This window comes from Stegastes partitus, unplaced genomic scaffold, assembly GCF_000690725.1.
Source record: "Stegastes partitus isolate 25-593 unplaced genomic scaffold, Stegastes_partitus-1.0.2 Scaffold2169, whole genome shotgun sequence".
In the NCBI taxonomy this organism is placed as follows: Eukaryota; Metazoa; Chordata; class Actinopteri; family Pomacentridae; genus Stegastes; species Stegastes partitus.
Window position 1 is genome coordinate 17,366 of NW_007579900.1, and position 2,863 is coordinate 20,228.

Here is a 2,863-nt window from a genome sequence, read left to right on the forward strand (position 1 = left end):
TAGCGACAAATGTAGACTTTATTTTCATAGTATCCATTCGGTTTATGTATACGATACGTAGTTTTTTCGTTTCGACGTACATTCTTTCAGGTCTCTCAACAAAATTGTAGGAATTCTACGTTTTTTGTTGTTGCTACTGTGGTAGCTAAGGACGCTATTAACAACGAACCGGAAGTAAGTTGATGTGTCACGGACACTCTTAGAACTGCTCTTAGTTGCTCTTAGAACTGGATAGGCTACATTTAACCACAAATACACTTCTGTGCATTAAATAATGACTTCTGTTTGATTTTCAAAACATAACTAAATCTTTCAAAAATTTATGAAACCGCTCAAAGCATTTTAGCCACAATATTAACTATAGAATGTTCTAATCTTATAATTTACACAATACTTTTAATACAATACGTGATTTATGTAATTTTATTTAATAAGATAAACCTAACAAATTAAGACCATCTTTTAATACAGGTTTTATCAGACCACAAACTATGATCCCATACAACAAATTAACAACAAATTTGTCTTATATATATTATACTGTTAGTTTTATAGTTTATTTTCATTAATTTCATTTTTTTATTCAAATGTGTGTATTCATAATACTAGAATTTTGTTCCCCTTCTGAGGTAAATCAATCATTCAATCAGTCAATAAATCAATCCATCTATATGTCTATATGCATGTATGTATTGCATTACAACATCTAGATCACACCTTTTCAAATGTTTTTATTGTGTTACTCAAGATTATAAATTTAATTAATTATAAAGTACAGCAACAACAACAAAATCTTATTAAAAATATTGATAATGTCAATAACAATAATAATAACAACAACAATAATAACAACAGCAATAATAATTATAATAATAATAACAGCAATAACAACAACAACAATAATAATAACAATAATAATAATAATGGGTAACAAATGAACTAACTAACTGTGCGTGTGTGTGCGTCTGTGTGTGTGTGCGTAGGTGTGCGTGCGTGTGTGTGTGTCTAGGTGTTATTATTTGTTGTGTTCTCCTTTGCCACCCACTGTAGAGGCCACTTCTTTCCACTGCAATAAATGTAAAGAAGATTCAATGACAACATGACGGTAGAGGACAATGAGCCACAGTGGGCTTCAGTTTGTACCTCATATTCACTATGATTACTAGTAATCAATGCATCAAATACCTCAGTCAAACTATGGTAATAGTTTGAATGAGGTATTTATATGTACTCTCTTATCTCTTATTTCTAAGTTAATATAAATAAATAGCACAACAGCGTTTAACAATTTTACCCTACAACTTCCGTTACATGAATAATAATAAAACTTTGACAATTTCTTTATAAAATAAAAAAATGAATCTATACATACCATCTGGAACAGGGCTCCCACTCCACCAACTCCATTTGGTTTCCCTGAGAAATATTTAAAAAATGTTTACTACCATAACACTCACACTGTCAGAGGACTTTAGAACCGTGCTACATTAAAAGCTACTAAATACATCCGTAGTAAAGGTATATATTTACATTACATTTCTACGTCAAATAATGACAAAAGAGAACCTTGTGCATTTTTGTCTTGACAACCCGCTTCACCGGGTAATACTGGTCCTCTCCCCCGACCATATGGCTGCATTCTGAAAAAACCAAAAGTGTACACTTACATTTTTTTTTAACTTTTTATAGAGCTGCAAGGGATGCACAAAAAGAAAATGATCATTCAAGACAACAGTTTTGTCTCAACACTGCGCAACACAGAGAGATTAATGCACATTTTATCGTAAGCATGTTGGATTATTGTAATGTTCTCCTTTTGGTCTTCCAAAGAATACAATAAACTGTAGTTGATTAAAATGCAGAAATACTGCTGCCAACATAGACTAGAAGACTAGAAAGGCACACATTACACAAATTAAAAATCTTTACACTGGCTGCCTGTAATTTATCTTAGTGGTTTTACAATTATTATATTAGTTTTTAAGGCACTGCACTGCCTCTCAGAGATACATTTAGTTTACAAATCAGGACAGCCCCTAAGCTTCTCTCTTTTAGCTTCATAGATAGAACAGAAAATTGGTGGTGGTACTTCATTTAGCCATTACGATCTGAAGCAGTGGAAAAGTGTGCATGGGATCTGAGAATAGCCATAATTTTAGACAAAAAATAAACATCAATTAATCAATCAAGATTTTGATGCAGGGTTTATTAATCAATAACCCTGATATCATATCGCAAATGTAGAAGAACCATTAAATATGTATACTGTCCTATTTGAAATGGGGGAGTGTAAATAAAGGATGACCAAATAACCTCCAGGTGAATCTTCCTTGTTTTTCTTCTTCCTTGCTTTCCTCTCTGGAGGAAAACCTGTTGACAATAAAGAAAACTGTCTGTAAAGAGCTGTTATTATAATATTACTACTGCTAGTATTATTAAAAAGTCTGATGTCAAACAATCTAGTAGGTGATCATTCCATTGAAGCTGATGGTATGTCCAGTGTGATATCAAACCAAAACTATGTTATTTTGACATCATATTCCCAAATATGTGAGAAGATTTTGTCATTGCAACCTGTACAGCAGCAGAATCTTTTACCAAGATTATAATGTCATAAGTTGACATTCCTACAGAAAATAACATGATGAGCAAAAACAACTACACTGTTAATTGGATACAGACACTATTTAAAGATGTCACTACAACATACCCTGGTTCCTTTTAGCAACTGTGTGCACAGGACTGGTGGAGGGCTGAATTTGAGGATGCGTGGCAGAGGGCTGGATGGCTGAGGCAGTGGAGGGCTGGGTGACAGAGGATGTGAGGACTGGATGGCTGAAGAAGCGGAGGACTGGATGGCTGA